The sequence below is a fragment of the Ricinus communis genome, chromosome 1 (assembly GCF_019578655.1).
Source record: "Ricinus communis isolate WT05 ecotype wild-type chromosome 1, ASM1957865v1, whole genome shotgun sequence".
Lineage (NCBI taxonomy): Eukaryota > Viridiplantae > Streptophyta > Magnoliopsida > Malpighiales > Euphorbiaceae > Ricinus > Ricinus communis.
The window spans coordinates 28,084,582-28,105,443 of NC_063256.1; the positions used below are offsets into that span (position 1 = coordinate 28,084,582).

General features: G+C 38.6%; 2 non-coding genes across 2 annotated transcripts; one reads left to right on the top strand and one right to left on the bottom strand.

Moving 5' to 3' along the window:
• Positions 1-16,958: 16,958 nt before the first annotated feature.
• On the top strand, positions 16,959-17,065 carry LOC112534189. Its single transcript, XR_003078494.2, has one exon. It is a non-coding gene; the product is annotated as a small nucleolar RNA R71 (small nucleolar RNA).
• A 2,831-nt stretch (positions 17,066-19,896) lies between these two features.
• LOC112534172 lies at positions 19,897-20,003 on the bottom strand. Its single transcript, XR_003078478.1, has one exon. It is a non-coding gene; the product is annotated as a small nucleolar RNA R71 (small nucleolar RNA).
• Positions 20,004-20,862: the final 859 nt, after the last annotated feature.

Below are 20,862 nucleotides of genomic sequence, written 5' to 3' on the forward strand. Positions count from 1 at the left end.
TTTCAAGGAAGAACATCATTTCCATCATTGTTTTCCAACATTGAAGATTTTCATCTAATCATCCATGAATAGTTTGAGATCTTCTTTCCCTAATCTTTATTTCTTTATTACAATGTGTAGGAACTAATCTTCTTGCAATTTGGGTTTTGATGAACCCTAATTTTTATTGTATGGATCGATTTAAAGTTAATGCAATTAAATCTTTTCTATGAGTTGTTTTATTCATTTGATTGCTTAATCATCTATTTTAATTGATAAGTCAACTTATTGACTTATATTCATTTTCATGAATTGATTAGAGATAACTATTGATGAATTGATCATATCTTAGAGATTGTAGGATTAATTAGGATACTAGAGATAGATCTACAAGATCCTCTAGTCTAATAGTTCTTTAATCTTAATGCATGACCTAAGTGAGTGAGATTGAGAAGCGATTCCTTCCCTCCTCTTAGGAATTAGGGGTTTAATCACTTGAGAAAGGTTTTTACCTAATTTTATAGAATGGCAACTCAACTCTTGGTTTTGATTTAATTGCTATTTATTCCATGAAGTATTTAACTTATTCGGGGATTTGTTACCTGAATAGGCTTTATCTTTGATAAATATACCAATTGTTTAAATTGTGGTTTTAATATTAATTTACTTTCAAATATTACTGTATTCAAACAACATTTTGATTTCTAAATAGTATAACAATGAAAATAGTATTCATAGTTAGTTCCCAATGGAACGATACTCTTATTTATCATTTTATTATTTGATACAATCGGTGCACTTTGCCATGTGCGGATAGTGAGCATTAGAGGCATTGAGGTTGATGGTTGCTATCTATGCAGCTACAATCTAAGGCAGTGAACCTATCGATGCAGTATAGCACTCATTGCGAGTATTAAGGTCGTATTCCTCGGGAAAGTGAAAGCCCAGAGTTACTTCTTTGTTCTTTGTTATATTAACCTAAAATGAATGATGAATAATTTCTAAACTAACTAATAGTTACAAGCTAAGTTCTAAGGGAGATGCAGGAATGAATGGATAAATGAAATAACCAAGACAAGAAAGCAAACCCAAAGGGAACCTAAACTAGTTGGCAATCAAACAAAAGATAAAGGATTGATGAGTCTAATTATGCTACTCGTGGATGAATTTTAACTGAATTCGGTTTCTCTCTCGAGATAACCGAATTCCTAAACCTAATAACCTAAAGTTGGAATCTCTTCCTAACGATTGATTCTTAAATTAGCATTAAGCATTAATCCGCCTCTATTAAGCTTTGTTAATTCTTAATCCGACTAGTTAATTATCCTTATCTCTAAGTGATTATTAACTAGTTCTTGCTATTCAAAATTCCAATTGCCGAATGGACTTCTCAATCACACAAAGCAATCTAAACACCACAATTCACAACGTCTCATGAATAATGCATTATCTTATTAATACTGAAAGCAAGAAGAATACAAAACTAACTCAAACAATCCAACAACATAATATTAAGCCAACATAGTAAAGAAATCCCAATGGATTTAATCACTCTAGCTAAGCATGTTCATGTTTAAAACAACTAGAAAATCAATTACAATGGAAGAATAATGAAAATGAAACATGTACACCCCTTTTCTCTCGAATTGGATGAACAGCTCCAAATCTGGATATGCACTATGATTAATCTGCCAAATTGCCTCTTGAATTGCTCCACTACTGTTTTGCATTTGGAACCTTGCGATTCCGGGATTCTTCCTCTCTGCAACTCTCTCCCAAACTCAGCACTAGGCAAAATAATTGCTAAGAAAATACGCAATAATATGCAAGCAAATATGTGTAAAACTATGCATATCAAATCACCCCACACTTAAGCTATTGCTTGTCCTCAAGCAATTAACAACTCTCCTCACAAAACCGCAACAAGAATTCCTCACATGCTTTATGCCCCAGTCCACAATGAGATAGTATTCAACACATCTCAAAGGATACTCAATCATAAATCAAATTGCAAATCATTAACAGAGAATGGAAATAATATTAATGCATGAATAACTTAAATGACAACTCAACACAAACATCACGAATCAATGCCTCACAGGGATCACTCAAGTCGCTCAAAGTGTATATTAGGTGAATAACAAATCCCTCGAAGCAAATGCACAAGACCCGCTCACCATAAGCTTGCTCATAAATCATATCTTTGCTACTATGAATAAGTAAATACCAAAATCAAAGGGTCTTTACCAAGGTTGTAATGGGCCTAAGGTAAAGGTACGGAGATTTGGGAAAGAAGTGTGAAAATGCTGGAATTCGTGCGATAAACAACAATATATGCTCAAAGGATTAAATGCTTAATATACAAAAAGAATTTTTCACTAAAATCCCTACTTCGAAGAATAACGCTCGCAAATGCTCTAAATCCAATAAATAGATAAATAATTAAAGAATTTTGTTTATTTTCTTCTTCTCTTTTGTTATTTTTTTTTCATTTTCTTCATCATTTTTTTGAATAATAAACTAGCAGCTTATAAGAACTGTGCATACATAAAGAATAAAAATACAGTTTGGATCGGAGGGAGCATTTAAAATATAAAAAAATTTAGTGAATTTACCAACATAGCAACTGGCATTTTAATCCCACATAAGGGTGAGCAAATCACAAAAAAGAAATTCCAGCATAAGGGTAAAGGAAAGATAAATGTAAAGAATGGGATAATTGAAGTGTATAGGTGTAGATTATGAAGAAAGGTTAAGGCTCAAAACTAGCTAACTAATGGAAACATAAAGGGTAGGCTTTTGGCTAAATGTGGTGAATCTTAAATCGCCCAAATCATCTCATGGTATTCACAATATTCATGTAACTTCAAAAAGCATTACAAAGCAAGTTCTAGAAGCAAAGTCAAGTACAATGCACACTCAAACAAGAAATATAAAGAGCATAAATATAATGAATGCTCAACAGGCTCAAAATCTCACTTTGAGTTTTGGTATTAGGTGCAATTGGTTCACAACATCATTAATTGAATCATTGCTTAAGAAACACATGCATATGACATTATCAACGTTCTAAGTTAAAATTCAAAAATTTGAAAAATAATTAAATAATATCGGTTTAACCCGACAGGGCTGATGTGTAAAACACCATCAATTATTTTCTAAGGACAATGAACAACAAAGAAAAGCAATCTAAACACCACAATTCATAGCGTCTCATGAATAATGCATTATCTTATTAATATTGAAAGCAAGAAGAATACAAAACTAACTCAAACAATCCAACAATATAATATTAAGCCAACAAAGTAAAGAAATCCCAATGGATTTAATCAATATAGCTAAACATGTTCATGTTTAAAACAACTAGGAAATCAATTACAATGGAAGAATAATGAAAATGAAACATGTACACCCCTTTTCTCTCGAATTGGATAAACAGCTCCAAATCTGGATCTGCATTATGATTAATCTCCTAAATTGCCTCTTGAATTGCTCCACTACTATTTTGCATTTGGAACCTTGCGATTCTGGGATTCTTCCTCTCTGCAACTCTCTCCCGAACTCAACACTATGCAAAAACCGAACCAGTTGCTAGGGCTCTCTCTCACTTCTTGCTTAGTTAACCCTAAAAAAAATAGCTTTCCTTATATAATTTTCTCAGCACAGCCGTCGTGTCGAGGCCGTGCTGAACATTCGAATCTCAATAATTAGGGTTTCTTCATAGCCGTACCCCCGCCGGTGCTGAGCCACCACGGGCCGTGCTGGAGGCCGTGGTGGCTATGGAAACTATGCCCAAAATGCCATTTGAAGACCAAAAGCTCATGGTGGGTCAAGGCCAGAGTCCAGGCCGTGGTGATCAGCACGGCCTTGACCTAGGCCGTGCTCAATGTATGCACTGCGAGCTCTTGTCCGATCTTGATGAATTCCCATCTGTTGTCGCATGTATTGATCTATAATTGCTCAAATACTAATGATGGTCCTATACATTCTCCTGAAATGCAAAAGAACACAAAACACTGGTGATCTTGGAATGAAAGCACAATAATTGCTAAGAAAATACGCAATAATATGCAAGCAAATATGTCTAAAACTATGCATATCAGAGGTGGACCTAGATAAAGTAAAGGCCATCTAAGACACGTCACGCCCAAAATAGAGAAAGAAGTCAAGGGTTTTCTAGGAAGGGTGAAGTATATCAGCAGGTTTATCACAAAGCTCACATTGATTTGCTCGCCCATTTACAAGCTACTGAAGAAGGGTTAGAAGGCAGTTTAGGATGAATAATACCAAGCAGCCTTTAGACGGATCAAGGAATATCTAATGGCCCCTCTAGTGTTATGACCCCCTCAACTAGAGAGGAATCTCATTCTATATGTGGCAGTAGAAAGAGAAGCCCCATGGGCTAGTTGGCACAAGCTTTAGAAGAAGGGATTGAGCATGTCGTGTACTACATCAGTAGGAAGTTGTTTCCCTATGAAACTAAGTACAACGAAGTAGAGAAGATGTGCTTGGCAGTAGCATGGTCTTCAAAGAAGCTGCGACACTATTTTCAATCTTACCATGTACAGGCAGTGTCAAGGCATAATCCAATAAGGTATCTGTAGAGGATGCCCTATTTGGTTGGAAAATTGGGAAAATGGATAATCATGCTAACAAAGTTTGACATCGAATATCTAACTAAGTGAGCCTTGCGACTTCGAATTCCCAAACGAAGGGTTGGTAGCCACTTCAGTGGTCAGTTGGAAGTTGTACTTTGATGGAACTATTAATAAAAATGGAGCAGGAATACACATAATGCTGACAACTTGAGTGAATCCCGCTAGCCAAGAAGTTTAGCTTCTGATTCATGAACACTATGGCAAAATATGAAGCATGCGCCATTGGTCTCATGACCTTGCTAGCCATGGGAATCCATGAAGTAGAAGTTCCCAGGAACTCAATGTTGGTAGTATTACAGATCATTATAGAGTGGGACTTAAGAGAAGAAAATTTAAGGCCTTACCATGAACAAGTGAAGAAGGCAGCCAAACAGTTCAAGAAGTGCCAATTTGTCATATAGGAAGGGATCAGAACCAGATGGAGGATGCTTTGGCAGGACTGGCTTTGGTTTGGGAAAACCCTGGTAAATTAGATTTAAGACCCTAGTAATTATATATTCGTATAAGCCATGCTATAAGAAGTAGGAAGGATAGGTTAAAAGCACCGTGGATGATGGCAAGCCGTGGTATTTTGACATACAACGGTATCTAGAAAAGGTGTTGTATCCCGAGGAGGCTGGAAGCAAGAATAAGGCTATTCATCAAAAGTTGCCTTTCTAATTTCTTAGCCATCATGACGTGATTTACAAAAGAGGGCCGAATGGAGTGCACTTGAGGTGAATGGACGAGGACGAACAACATAAAGTAATGGAAGGATTTCACGCTAGAATATGTTGAACCCATATGAGCTACCCTTATTTAGCCAAGAAGATCATAAGACAAGGCTTCTTCTGGCTGACAATAAAAGTGGATTGTGTTTAGTTCATCAAGAAATGTCACCACTGCCAGATTCACTTGCCACCTTCCAAATTGCATGCTATGTCTTCTTTGTGGCCCTTCTCAACTTGGGGATATATATTATTGGAAAAATAAGGCTCACAGCCAATAATGGACATCAATGTATAATAGTTGCAATCGACTATTTCTTGAAAATGGATTGAAGCTAAGTCTTTCATGCAAATCAGAGCCAAACAAATGGCCAAATTTCTTGAGAATAATCTAATATGCTAATGTAGGGTCCCCCACCATATGGTTTCGGATAGTGGCTTCCAAATCTAGTGGAGTTTAAGGCCATAATGACATCAGAAGTCCTTGCCTTACAGGCTGTAAGCTAATGGGGTCGTACAAGCAGCCAATAAGAATGTAGAGAAAATACTAGCAAAAACAAGTTGCTAATGCATTCAACAAAGGGGTGAAGGACTGACCATTGAAAGAAGGGGATTTGGTCTTGAAAGAAGTTAAGGCAACTTATTATGATGTCAGAGGCAAGTTCCGATCACACTGGGCAATGTTGTACATCATTACCAAGTTGTTCTCCCAAAGGGTGGTGAAGATCTCCGACTTGGATGAGAATGAATTCACCTAACCTACCTACTGCGACAGGCTAAAGCTATATTATGTCTAAAAAAGTAAAAAAGAAGAGTAATAACAAAAATGGCCGGATAGATTCAAAACTCATAAAGAGTGACCTATGCAGAAATTAGGGCGACCCGTGATAGGCTTTTTGTGTAGCTACAATTTAAGGCAGTGAACCTGTCGATGATGCACATCAAATCACCCCACAGTTAAGCTTTTGCTAGTCCTCAAGCAATCAATAACTCAATACATGCACAAGCAACAATCACCCCTCAAAATGCATGTTAAAGTTCATAACTCAACCTTATTCAACATATAAAGAATGAAACTCAAGTAACTAACAAGTTATACACATTTAAAGAAAAACTATAATAATACCATCTTGAAGTACAACTTATATAATAATTCAGCATTAAAGACTAAGAACCATTGCCTCACAGGAATCTTTCAAATCACTCACAGTGTTTACAGGTAAACAAGAAAATTCCCTCAACGCAGCTGCTCACAACCTGTTTACCATAAGCTTGCTCATCAATCTCATCTTTGCTACCGTGAATAAATGAATACCAAAATCACAGGGTCTTTACAAGGGTTGAAATGTGGCTAAGGTAAAAGTAAGAATATTTGGATAGAAGTGTAAAGTATACTGAAAAATCATGCAATTATTTAAAATGAATGCTTTAGGAGCTGAATACCAAAATAATAAAAATATTCACTAAACCTTATTTGAAGTAAATGATGCTCACAAGAATTAAATTCAGAAGAGTTAAGAGCTAAGAAATAAGTCAAAAATTCTTTTTTTTAATATAATATAATATGTATACATATTACAGGAGCTTATATAGGGGCTGCATGATTAGGGACATAATCAATGAGAATAGTTATCCAATTTGGATTGAAGGGAGCATCAAAGAATGACTAAAAAGACTAAGTGAATTTATAACAAAGTTAGGCACTATGATTCCATAAATGAAGAAGCATAACACATAATTACTCAGTATACAAGGTGAAAGGAAAGATAGATGTATAGAATGGTGTATGTGTAGTGTATAGGTGTAAATCATGAAGAAAAGGTTAAGGCTCAAACTAGCTGACTAATGGAAACAAAGGGTAGGCTTTTGGCCAGATGTGAATTCCTAAGTTGCCCAAATCATCTAATGGTATTCAAAAAGTCATGTAACCTCAATAAGCATTATAGAGCAAGTTCTAGAAACAAAATTAAGTACAGCGCACACTCAAACAAGAAAAATCATGAGATAAATTGTATAAGAGATTGGCATAATCAAAGTTCAAAGTCAAAGGTTGTAAATTTTCAAGGAACTCAAGTAACACCGGTTTAACCCGGCCAAATTGACATATCGAATACAATGAAATTACTTTCAAGAATAAAAAATCGAGAGGTACAGTCAATTACTAATGTGTGAATTAAGTCATTATTAAACTAAGCTTAAATGTCATGAAAAACCTAGGTCCTAACATCCTAAGAATAGTCAATTATCATTGCCTAAACAATCAAGGGATAGAGCCACAGATACCTACCCCACACTTGAGTATAACATTGCCTACAGTGTTAGAAAAATAAAACTGGGTATAGTACATAACTAGCACATCAGAAAAATGAAGATAATATTAAATGTATATATCAAGAAGGAAAAGTAAAGTGCTCCACTAAAATAACATAACATGAAAGGAAAATGAAATAAACTAACATAAAATGAAAATTGATGTGCGTAAAATACACACATCTAAATGGGGTTTTTAAGATTGATTTTATGGACATTTGGATGTGAATTGGTCTCAACACTCACCTTATACATATGTTTGTGTGCATTAGGTCCAAAAGAGGTCAAAGGATGAAAAAGGAAAGAATTGGAGCATAATTGGACGTCAAGGCTGCCGAAACGAGCTAAGTACAAGCATGAGGAAGCTGAACATGGCCGTGTTGTTCTCAACACTGGCCGTGTTCTCAACACGGTCACAAAACATGGGCCGTGTTACCAATACGGGGACAAACACGGCCGTGTTGGACATCAAAGAAGAAGTAGATTTTAGGGAGCACGACCACAGAGAGTAACACATCCAGGAACACCATCCCGTGTTTAGAACACGGAAAGGAACACGGCCGTGTTGGAGGCGACAGGGGGTATTAATTAAAAGAACGAAAAGAAGAGAAAGAGGAGGCTAGGGTGAGAACGTCCCAAAACCCTAATTTTTCTCTCCCTAAGGGTTTTCTGAGCTGAGACCAAGGAAAAAGGAGACTTGGATCAAGGTTTCAATCGGATTTCCTTGAAGGATCGAAGATTAGGCTAGGTTCGTTGATTGATTTTCAAATCGAGCAAGAGGAACAAGAATCGATTCAATTGGAGCAAAAGGATTTGGGGCTGTTTACTCTCATCCAAGGGTGTAATCGGGTTTTCTCTACCTTTGCTTATTGTTGTAATTGAATTCTTGTATATTTTGAGAATGAACATGATTAGCTAGATTGATTTAATCCATTGGGATTTCTTTACTATGTTGGCTTGATATTATATTGTTGGATTGTTCGAGTTGGTTTTGTATTCTTCTTGTTTTCAGTATTAATAAGATTATGCATTATTCATGAGACGTTGTGAATTGTGATGTTTAGATTGCTTTATGAGATTGAGAAATCCGTTTAGCAATTGGAATTTTGAATAGCAAGAACTGGTTAATAATCGCTTAGAGATAAGGATAATTAACTAGCCGGATTAAGAATTAACAAAGCTTAATAGAGGCGGATTAAAGCTTAATGCTAATTTAAGAATCAATCGTTAGAAAAAGATTCCAACTTTAGGTTATTAGGTTTAGGAATTCGGTTATCTCGAGAGAGAAACCGAATTGGGTTAAGAATTTGTCCACGGGTAGCATAATTAGACTCACCGATCCTTTATCTTTTGTTTGATTGCCAACTAGTTTAGATTCCCTTTGGGTTTGTCTTCTTGTCTTGATTATTTCACTTATCAATTACTTCTGCATCTCCTTTAGAACTTAGCTCGTAGTTAATAGTTAGTTTAGAATTTATTCATCATCCATTTTAGGTTAATATAACAAAGAACAAAGGAGTAACTCTGGGCTTTCGCTTTCCCGAGGAATACGACCTTGATACTCGCCATTAGTGCTAGACTGCATCGTTAGGTACACTGCCTTAGATTGTAGCTAACACGATTAGCAAACCATCAAGTTTTTGGCGCCGTTGCCAGGGAATTGTTTGAAAACTAGAGTGAAATTTGCTATTTGTTAATTTAGCCATTTTTTTTTCTTTCTTATTATTTTATGATTTTTATTTTTATTTGTTTATTTATTCTATTTTATTTGTACATATTTATTTAGTTTAAGTTTATGATTCAGATAGTGAATGATAAGGAAGTTCAATGCTAAACTCAAACTCTTTGTATGACGCATTGGAAAATGGGATTAGGAACCAAGAGAGTGCTAAAAATTGGGATACCCGTACATCTTTAGAAGCTCGAGTGGAATCATTTTGCAGGGCTACCGATCAACTCTCCACTCCTATCCTTTCATCTCAAGTTTTTTGTGAATTTTGTTGTGGTTTACATTTGAGTAATGATTGTCCATTGTGCAGTGATTTTACTCCTTATTCTTATAACTGTGAACAAGTGAATTATACGGGCAATTGGCCAAATGACTCATATGGAAGCACCTATAATCAAGAGTGGAGCACTCATTCACCCTATGGATGGAGCTTAGATGGCCCAGAACCACTGAATCTCAAAGAACCACATCAAGAACTCTAATCTTGCACCTTCAACTCAAGATGAAGAGTTAGTGTCGAAGGAGCTGATGATGAGGTTCATTACAAGTCTTGATGATAGATTCCGACAAACAGAGAGGATACTTGAAGATCAACAAACCTCGATTAACAACATAGAGCATCAAGTAGGCTTGATTTTCAAGTTACTAGCGGAAGAGCAGTTGGGAACTCCATCAAACACTGCTGAATCCGAGGAACACTTGGGTGCCGTCACTTTGCGTTCAGATGAGAATTTTTCTGGTTTATCTACTATGTTTGACGATGATGCTTCCGCGGTGATTTACTTCGAACATGGAGATGGAACCAGAAAAGGAAGAGGCGAACATAATTCCTCTCAAAGACTATCAACAGGAATGTACAGTTGATGATGCTGAGTTGCAGTTAGAGGAATTGTTGGTAGATTTTCCACAAGTCCCATCGATGATGGAAGATGAGCACGAGTTATCCAATGAAGAAGTCTTAGAGGAGCTCGAGTTTCTTCTAGCAAGTGAACCAAGCCAAGAACTAAAGAAAACCATCGACACTCCTGAAGAAATTGCCCAACCATCGATCCTTCCAATGGTCGAAACTCCAACTTTCAAATTGGAAGAGACCCTAGAGCATCAAGACTACGTGCAATTATACGAGGAGCGAGTTTTGCCCATCATACTGGCAGCTTGCTTGATAGTCGGGAAGAGGAAATCGACGATTATCCCTCTAAGTGGATACTTGAAGCCATTTGCTTGGAAGAAGGATGGATAGTCGTCGATCACGTCCGTTTGCTTTTCACCATGAGTCCAGCTAAGAGGACTCATCACATCAAAAAGAAGCGCTTTTGGGAGGCACCCTAAATTTTATTTTATTTCTTTTTCATTTTTTATTTTTTTTAACCCTTTCATTTTGAAACATTTTATTAGTTTTAGTTTTCATATTTTATTTAATTTTTATTTCAGTTTCGATTTTAATTCCTTATTTTATTATTTGCAGCCACTCCTCTACCATAGACCGGTATACTGATATACCCGGCCGATGCACCTCCTTTCACTCCCGGAGCCATAATCGTATGATTTGTTTCTTTTTCCTTTTTCATTTCATATATTTTGTACACTGAGGACAATGTGTCCTTCAAGTGTGGGGTGGTGATATCAATATATACTTACTTTCATGTTCTATTATTTTGTATATGAAATTCAGATCCTTTTCTAGTGTATATATCGCATTTCATTTATTCCATCTCAGTTATTTGTTTATTCTTTGTGCAATTTTTTGTAAAATTTTGAAAATTTTTCACTTTGTTTCGATGCTCTTACTGTTGACTTGCTTTTGAAATGTTGTTTATGTCCATGTGATTGGGTAAAACCGATAGTGTTAAGTCTTGCGGAAGAATGTAAGATAATTAGTTTGAGTTTTGCACTAAGTTGCTTTGGTTTATTTAATTCTGTTTTGATGATTTTTGTTTGGAACCTACTCAAAAAGCACACTTGTGAGAAATTGAGCCTAAATTGTAAGCATACACTTTATATGCTTGTATTTATTTCTTGTTGAGAGTGCCAATTACTATCTTTACTTTTAGAACTTGCTCGGTAATGCTTATGAGGGCCACAAGGAGAGTTTAACACTTTGGTATGATAGAGGCACTTAGGTTTTTAATTATAGCCAAATATCCTTCATTTGTTTATTGATTCTGTAGATAACCCTTTCTTTCACCATTTTTTTTATCATATTCTATTACCACTTAGTTTTATTCTGCTTTGGGTTATGATTTTGCACATGAGTTGTTTTTATTGGGAACTTTTGTCTTGGGAATAGCTTTAGAATCTTGTAGCAGCTTACTTCAATCCAAAAAAAAAAAGAAAGAAGAAAATATTTGAAAAAAAAAGAGGGAAAGGTGATGAAAAGAAAGAAAGTAAGTGAGCTAAACATTTTGACTTGATTCCTATTTCCCACCTTGGACTACTATCCATTGTTTACCCATTGTGATCATTGTGACTTGTGTGCATGTCATGTATTTCATTGCAGAACACCATAGGTTCAACTCTGACCAAATTTACCTACCCTTACCTAATCCCCATTACAACCCTTATAAAGACCTCTTGACATGGTTGTTGACTCTCCATAAGTGGTAGGAGTAGGATTTAAGAGCAAGCATATAGTAAGTAAGGCAGTAGTTGATGCATTGAGCGATTAAACACTACCCTTTAAACACTTTGAGTGATTTAGAGTGAATCTGGTGAGGAAATGGTTCTAAATAATTTCCTTGAGATAGTATTTTGTGAATTATTGGCATCTTGGTTGTGATACTTGAATTGATTGCTTCGTTTCTTTTTGTTTGACTTGTGCTTGTTAAGGATATGTGCAGGAACTCTCTAGCTTTTTTGTCAGTTTAAGTATTGTTCCTTAGTGGTTTATTTTTCTTATTTTACTTTTGATTGCTTGAGGACAAGCAATGAGCTAAGTGTGGGGTTATTTGATGTGCGTAAAATACACACATCTAAATGGGGTTTTTAAGATTGATTTATGGACATTTGGATGTGAATTGGTCTCAACACTCACCTTATACATATGTTTATGTGCATTATGTCCAAAAGAGGTCAAAGGATGAAAAAGGAAAGAATTGGAGCATAATTGGACGTCAAGGCTGCCGAAACGAGCTAAGTACGAGCATGAGGAAGCTGAACATGGCCGTGTTATTCTCAACACTGGCCGTGTTCTCAACACTGGCCGTGTTCTCAACACGGTCATAAAACATGGGCCGTGTTACCAACACGGGGACAAACATGGCCGTGTTGGACATCAAAGAAGAAGTAGATTTTAGGGAGCACGGCCACAGAGAGTAACACGTCTAGGAACACCATCCCGTGTTTAGAACACGGCTAGGAACACGGCCGTGTTGGAGGCGACAGCGGGTATTAATTAAAAGAATGAAAAGAATAGAAAGAGGAGGCTAGGGTGAGAACGTCCCAAAACCCTAATTTTTCTCTCCCTAAGGGTTTTCTGAGCTGAGACCAAGGAAAAAGGAGACTTGGATCAAGGATTCAATCGGATTTCCTTGAAGGATCGAAGATTAGGCTAGGTTCGTTGATTGATTTTCAAATCGAGCAAGAGGAACAAGAATCGATTCAATTGGAGCAAAAGGATTTGGGGCTGTTTACTCTCATCCAAGGGTGTAATCGGGTTTTCTCTACCTTTGCTTATTGTTGTAATTGAATTCTTGTATATTTTGAGAATGAACATGATTAGCTAGATTGATTTAATCCATTGGGATTTCTTTACTATGTTGGCTTGATATTATATTGTTGGATTGTTCGAGTTGGTTTTATATTCTTCTTGTTTTCAGTACTAATAAGATTATGCATTATTCATGAGACGTTGTGAATTGTGATGTTTAGATTGCTTTATGAGATTGAGAAATCCGTTTGGCAATTGGAATTTTGAATAGCAAAAACTAGTTAATAATCGCTTAGAGATAAGGATAATTAACTAGCTGGATTAAGAATTAACAAAGCTTAATAGAGGCGGATTAAAGCTTAATGCTAATTTAAGAATCAATCGTTAGGAAGAGATTCCAACTTTAGGTTATTAGGTTTAGGAATTCGGTTATCTCGAGAGAGAAACCGAATTGGGTTAAGAATTTGTCCACGGGTAGCATAATTAGACTCACCGATCCTTTATCTTTTGTTTGATTGCCAACTAGTTTAGATTCCCTTTGGGTTTGTCTTCTTGTCTTGATTATTTCACTTATCAATTACTCCTGCATCTCCCTTAGGACTTAGCTCGTAGTTAATAGTTAGTTTAGAATTTATTCATCATCCATTTTAGGTTAATATAACAAAGAACAAAGGAGTAACTCTAGGCTTTCGCTTTCCCGAGGAATACGACCTTGATACTCGCCATTAGTGCTAGACTGCATCGATAGGTACACTGCCTTAGATTGTAGCTAACACGATTAGCAAACCATCAAGTTTTTGGCGCCGTTGCCGGGGAATTGTTTGAAAACTAGAGTGAAATTTGCTATTTGTTAATTTAGCAAAAAGAAATAGAACATAAATTTTTTTTTTGTCACTGCTGGTAGTCTGCCGAAGGCGCATCCTCACTAGCTGGTTCGGCTGAAGGGTGAGGAGTAAGGGAAGGCGCTGAAGGAGGGGGCGGTGGTGGTGGCACAGGGTCCGTGAAGCAACCTGCTAGATCAAACTCCATATCATCAATGAATCACTGATTTTGTGCTCCAGTCTCCGCCATCTTTTGTATCTGCTTCGCCATTTGGTCTGTTTGGCTGGCCTGCCTATCCAGCCCATGCATAAGCTGCCTGGAGCATATCGTTTAAACCCTGAAACTGTGCCCTAGTCTCCTTTTGAAACTGCCCAAACTCCTTTCTGTGCTGTACAAACTCAATATAGTGTTGCTGCTGTAATTCGCAAACTCGATCTAGTCGGTGAGCCAAAGGCACTAATCTGAGCACTCGATGTCCCTGCAGAATAAGAAGAGGAGGCTCCAGATGTAGGGATAAACACTCTGGTTGAGTTACGAATCCTAACATCTGGAATCTCAGCCGTAGGGTCTTGGGCTCCTCTAGCTGTTGCGTCTCTAGCCTCCCTTACTATTATGCTGACGAGCCTGTAATCTATGCCATGTGGGTGTTGAGTATCCATGATCATCTGCATGTTGATCATCTGTCTGATCCCTAGTGGTGTCATATCACCAATTTGAGAAAGCTCGGACAGACAGTCGTCCAATACATCCAATCTCTTAGCAAACCTAGTCACATACGGGCCAAAAGAACAGTGCATCTTCTTCTGGGCGTTGACTATGAATGAACGGACTTGACGAGCCAATAGATATCCTAAGTCAAGCATCTTACGATGTTGCATAGCTCAGAGGATGAATACATTATTCTATGTGACCGCTCCAAAACTATCTCCCCTACCTGGAATCATGTAAGCTAACAAAGTATGGAGATAGCGGAGATGATCCAGAAGGCTAGACGCCTTAGACCTACTGGGGTAGTATAATTCTGGCCTGAATACTAATGAATCCCACATGGTGTCGTATGAGATTGGGTTGATGTAGATGCATCCCTGATACTCTTCGTCCGAGGTCTCCTGCTCAGTCCATAATCCCAAATGCATGCTGAATTGTGGAACTACATCGAGAACTCCCTTCCTCCAAGTCTCAAGTAAACTGCATCATGCTGATGCTAGTTTGTGATCTGTTGCTACAGAAAGAAGGTGTTGAGGAATTCAATTGTGAGCTCGCAGTAGGTTGGCTCAATGATGTCGAAGAACCATGCGCAAGGCAGAGTGTTGAGCAGGGCACGCACATCCTGAGCCAATCCCACTCTCTCTAGGGATACAAAGTCGATGCAACGTCCAGGCATTACTTGCTTCCATCTCATGACTTGGAAGCAGCTCTCATTATCAGCATTTTGAAATGTCCATAAGGGATGTCGACCAGGTGCGGGTGGATTTGCAGCTGGTGCTCTTCGTGCTCAGACTAGTTGCTGTTGTGGTGGGGGTGCTGGTGCTAATGAAGGTGAAGTGGAGGAAGATGTTCCTTCACCATGCGGGCGCTTGCTGGTAGCAGTGCGTTGCGGTTGCTTTCGACGGGATTGATCGCGATCCCTCATATTACCTAATACAGTCAATCATTAGTATTCGAACAAGAAATCAAGTTAACACTAAATTCTATTAAAAATTAAGCAGCATAAAGGCTATAATTTGACTTATAAAAATTACTTATAAGAAAAATCAAATTTAACCAAATAAAAGCAAAAGTTGGAGAGACTTACTTGAAATTGCCATGACAGGTAAGAAAAAATCAAGAAAAAGGAAAAACAACACCTTAGAGCTTAGAGGGAAAAATTGGAAATTTTTTTTAAATGGCATGCTTATATAGTAATGGGGATCAGCACAGGCAAGGGCAAGCGTGTTGAACCCTGAAGCTTTATCCTCATCCCAATCCACCACGGGCGAGGGCATGGCCATACTGGTCAGCATGGCCTAGTGTTGCTGCCCGTGGTGCCTTCGGAAGCTGTGCTGGACGGCTGATTTTATTTTGTGCTTACGTACATGTTCATCACGCAAGGCAGGACGCAGACACCGTGTTGCACTGTGGTGGCCTTAAACCGTGGTGGACGGCTAATTTTCTAATCTCTTCATATGCATATTTATCATGGGTATGACTCCGGCTTGGTAGCTTCAACTTCCCTTCTTGAATTACCTACACATCAGCATTAGTGTTAGAAATAGAAGAAGGACCAGGAATAAATTTACCTGATCGTAACATGATTGCGTTCACATGCTCCCTCGGGTTGGGCTCTGTAGTGCTGGGGAGCACTCCTTGTTGCCTCTCAGACAACATCTTAGAAATCTGCCTAATCTGACTCTTCAGGTTCTGAATGGACGCTTGCTGATTTCTAAGAGCATTGTTGGTCTGCTGGAACCTCGTTTCAGTAGACGTGACAAACTTCATCATCAGCTCCTCCAAGTTAGATTTCTTCTCAGGTGGTGGAGGAATTTTTTATGGTCCAGCCTGCTGTTGCTGCTATGGTTGCTGCTGATGAAGTCTCTGAAAGCCTAGTAGACCCTGGGCGTTGTTGTTTCTCCAACTGAAGTTCGAATGATTACGCTACCCTGGGTTGTAAGTGTTATTATACGGGTTCCCTTGTTGCCTCAGGCCATTGCCCATATAATTTACCTGCTAAAGGTCAGTGGATAAAACAGAAGAGGAATAAGAAATAGAAGTACTAGCAAAAAAACCTCCCATATTACAGTTCGCACTGAAATGAGGGCCATCGCAAAACTCACAGCTGCTTTAAGCTGCATGGGCTGGCATCTGGAGCTGGTCGATTTTCTTAGCCAATAGCTCCACCTGAGCTGCCAAAGCTGTTGTAGAATCCAAATGATTGACAACTCCCTGCCTCACTGGTCGGCTCCTAGAAGTCTGCCACTGATAATTGTTCATGGCCATCTCCTCTATTAAGTTCTGAGCCTGCTCGGGCGTCTTACTGTTCAGCAGCCCCTCTTGCGGCTGCATCAACCATCTGTCTAGTAGTAAGGTTCAAACCACTATAAAATGTCTGAACCTGCATCCAGACTAGTAGACCGTGGTGTGGACAATATCTCAACAAGTCCTTGTACCTTTCCCAGGCATCATACATGCTCCCGTCTTCCATCTGCACAAAAGAAGAAATGTCATTCCTCAATTTAGCAGTCTTAGCTGGAGGAAAGTACTTGTAGAGAAATTTCTCAGCTAATAATCTCCATGTCATAATAGTGTTGGCTGGGAGCGACTACAACCATCATTTCGCACGGTCCCTCAGAGAAAAAGGAAACAGCCTCAAGCGAATGGCATCATCAGTTGTTCCATTTGTCTTGAAGGTGTCATAGATCTCCAAGAAGTTAGAGATGTGAGCGTCTAGGTCATCGCTCGGCAGACCCCCAAATTGTACACTATTTTGCACCATCTGTATCACGTTTGGCTTTATTTTGAAATTGTTGGCTGCCAGTGATCGCAATATACTCATCTGTGTCCCCTCAAGAGGAGGTCTAGCAAACTCGTACATTGTCCTAGCTTCATCCGCAGCCCGATTGTTGTCTCCCATCCCTGCTGGTCTATTCACAAGGGCTTCAAACTCTATCCGCGCCTCCTCTTCTTCTTGTATAAGCTTCCTCGACAAATGGAAGGATCGCTCTAGTTCAGCAAGAGGGTCTACGGGAGTAGGATTAGAGCTCTTGGTCATAAACTACCTGAAATGGAAAGGCAACAACCAAAGAACACAATAATAAAGAATATATATAGAAAAAATTGAAAAGATAAAACAAATAAAAATGGCTAGATTAACACAAACACAAATTCACTCTAGTTCACACAAAATTTTCCCCGGCAACGATGCCAAAAACTTGATATGCTATTTGTGTAGCTACAATCTAAGGCAGTAAACCTATCGATGCAGATGATAAGCATCATACTACACATGTTTTCATGCCCGATTGTTTACATTTTTATGCATGATTATCCCGTTTTATGCTAGAATCACCTGTCTTTTGTTTCCTTTCTCGTTTCAGGTCATTTTCGAAGGACACCATCAATAATCGAGGGAAATACGTGTGATGACGGACCAAAATCCATCAAATTGGGCGAATTGCCAATAAGCTATCCCCAATTATGCCATTTTAGCACGGCTTTCAAAGCCACCACGGCCTCCAACACGGCCTGTGGTGGCTCAGCACCGGCTTGGGCACGGCTTGGAAGGAGTCAGCACAATAGACTCCATGATTCAAAGACCGCCTCGGACTCACCATGCTTGAATCAACTATATAGGCAATTTTGAGTTCTTTTGGAAAACACATGAATTTTGGACTCAATTCCAAGACACACACTTAATCAATTGTTTCCTATACCTCAATTGTAGACCTTAAGAGATCAAATTCATCAATTGAATGAGGGATTTCACTTGTTCCAACATTGAATTGAAGATCAAGACAAACTTTGGGAGCATTCAAGAGGAAACTAGGGTTTGAGATTTCGAATTTGCTAATTTAGGGTTTCTCATTCAACTTGAAAGAGAAGGGTGTACATGCCTTTAGTTTTCTTTTCCTTATTTTGTTCCTTAATTGCTTTAACCATGAACATAAATAGCTAGATCTTTTGAACCCATTGGGGTTCACCTTTGTTGATGGATTATGCATAATTGTTAGATTTATTATTGTCATTCTTGCAATCTTCTTGCTATTTAGTAATAAAAGTTTGATTCAGTTAATTTGAGACGTTGAATTAATTGTTTGTGGGTTGTTTCTTGACATTGAGAAATGCTTGTTACAACTGGACATTGAATAGTAAGAACTGGTAGTTAACACTTAGAGATAAGGTTGATTTACTCGCCGGATTAAGAATTAATAACTCTTAATAGTTTTAAATCATGCTTAATGCTAATCTGTAGTAATCCGATAGGAAGAGATTCCATTAGGTTAGTGCAGGTTTAGGAACTCGGTAAGCTCGAGAGAGGAACCGGGTTTAATTCAGGATTTAGGCACGGGTAAGTAAGATCGACAATCCATAAAATCCATCTTTAGAATTCCATTACTTAGGCCCCCTTTTAGGTTTGTTTCTCTCTTTGCAATTGTTTTTTTTATTGTTCGTTGTCCTTCATTTACTTATTTGCACTCATAACCATTAGCTGGTAACGTTAGAACTTTCACACCCTATTTCAGACTAGATAACATAGCAAACAGTAGTAACTCTAGGTTCACCCGATTTCCAGGGATACGACCTTGATACTCACTAGTACTAGGCTGCATCGGTAGGTTCACTGCCTTAGGTGTAGGTTGCATAAATAGACCATCAAGTTTTTTGCGCCGTTGCAGGGGAACAGTAATGGTGAACTAGCGTGAATTATTTTTATGTTAATTTAGTCATTATTTGTTTATTCATTTATTCTTTATTTTTTTATATTATTTTTGATTGATTGGTGGTTGTTTGGTTGTCGGTTTCAGGTAGTATATGACCAGGAGCTCTAACCCTGATCCCATAGCCCCCTTATCTGACCCGGAGTGCTCTCTTAGATTATTGAGACAACGTTTGCAGGCAGTTGAGGAAGAGGACGGAGTTACAATTCAGGTTCAAGGAACTGACGCGATGGAGAACCTCAACCCCCAGGCCGATGAGGATTAGAGGACAATGTACGAGTTTGCTTGACCATCTTTGGATGGGACGAAAACTAGTATAGTCAGTCCTGCTGTAGCGGCCAACAATTTTGAAATAAAAGCCAACGTGATCCAGATGATCCAGCAGAGTGTGCAGTTTGGAGGATTGCCCAGCTAGGATCCCAATGCACATATCTTTATTTTTTTAGAGATTTGTGACACATTCAAGATAAACGGAACAACTGATGACGCCATTCGACTGAGATTGTTTCCATTTTCCTTGAGGGACAAAGCTAAGAGATGGTTGCAATCCCTTCCACAATAAACGATTACTAACTGGAGGGCGTTGGCTGAAAATTTTTTATAAAAGTATTTTCCTCCCGCTAAAACTGCTATACTTAGAAATGACATATCTTCTTTTGTGTAGTTTGATGATGAAAGCATGTACGATGCATGGGAGAGGTTTAAAGATCTTTTGAGATGCTGCCCACATCACGGATTGCCAGTGTGGATGCAGGTTCAGACCTTCTACAGCGGGTTGAGCCTTGCAACGAGGCAAATGGTGGATGCTGCAGCAGGTGGGACGCTAAACAGTAAGACGCTCGAGCAGGCTCAGAACCTGATAGAGGAAATGGCCATGAACAACTATCAGTGGCAATCCTCTAGGAGCCGACCAGGAAGACAAGGAGTGGTCAACCAAGCGGACTCTACAGCAGCCTTGGCAGCTCAGGTGGAGCTTCTAGCCAAGAAGATTGACCAACTCCATATGCCGGTTCATGCAGCGAAAGTTGGCTACGAGTTTTGTGGTGGCCCGCATTACAGTGTGAACTGTACTGCGGGAGGTGTGTTTGCTTCATCCTCTACTACTTTTCCATCTAATTCTACTATGTCTTCTGATGTTGAACAGGTTGATTATATGGGGAATGCCCCAAGGTAGCAGAATAACCCTTACAGCAATACATACAACCCTGGATGGCGCAAGCATCCCAATTTTAGTTGGAGGAACAATAATGCCCAAGGTCCACCAGGTTTTCAAAGACTTCATCAACAGCCACAGTAACAACCAGCTGGGCCTGCACAAGCTCCTCCTCCACAAGAACAGAAGTCTAATTTAGAGGAGCTTATGATGAAGTTTGTGACGTCTACGAAAATGAGATTCCAGCAGACTAATAGTGCAGTTAGGAATCAACAGGCCTCGATTCAGAACTTGGAGACTCAAATTGGCCAAATTTCTAAGATGCTTTCAGAGAGACCTTCAAGATCGCTCCCTAGCACTACAGAGTCAAACCTGAGGGAGCATTGCAAGGCTATCACCTTGCGTTCATGTAAGAAATTGACTAGTTCTTCGCCTTTAGCTTAT